Raw genomic sequence first — 372 nt, forward strand, 5'->3', positions numbered from 1 at the left:
ACATGTTTGCCCTGCTTTTATAGGGAGTTCATGGCTCAAATTAGTATGTTTTGAATAGGATTTGATTGGTAGAGGATAGTCACATGACTGGTCTTAGAAATTTTCGTATGTTCTCCGCTACTTCCATGTGCTAGTATCTAGTGACAATGTTTGGAGTCGTAAGTTAAAGCTGACATGGGTGACTGAGCAAGTCTAAACAATCAATGCTCTGAATGTTTGCCATCAAATGTTTGTAGAGAATGAACACATGATTAAGTTTATAACCTTTTGAACGTTTCCCGCTACATCGATATATGCCTTGAATTTCCACAAATATCTACGAGAAAACTGGAAACGTTACTTAGATGACTGCCTAATCCTATGGACGTACAC

Source organism: Octopus bimaculoides, chromosome 28 (genome assembly GCF_001194135.2).
Source record: "Octopus bimaculoides isolate UCB-OBI-ISO-001 chromosome 28, ASM119413v2, whole genome shotgun sequence".
In the NCBI taxonomy this organism is placed as follows: Eukaryota; Metazoa; Mollusca; class Cephalopoda; order Octopoda; family Octopodidae; genus Octopus; species Octopus bimaculoides.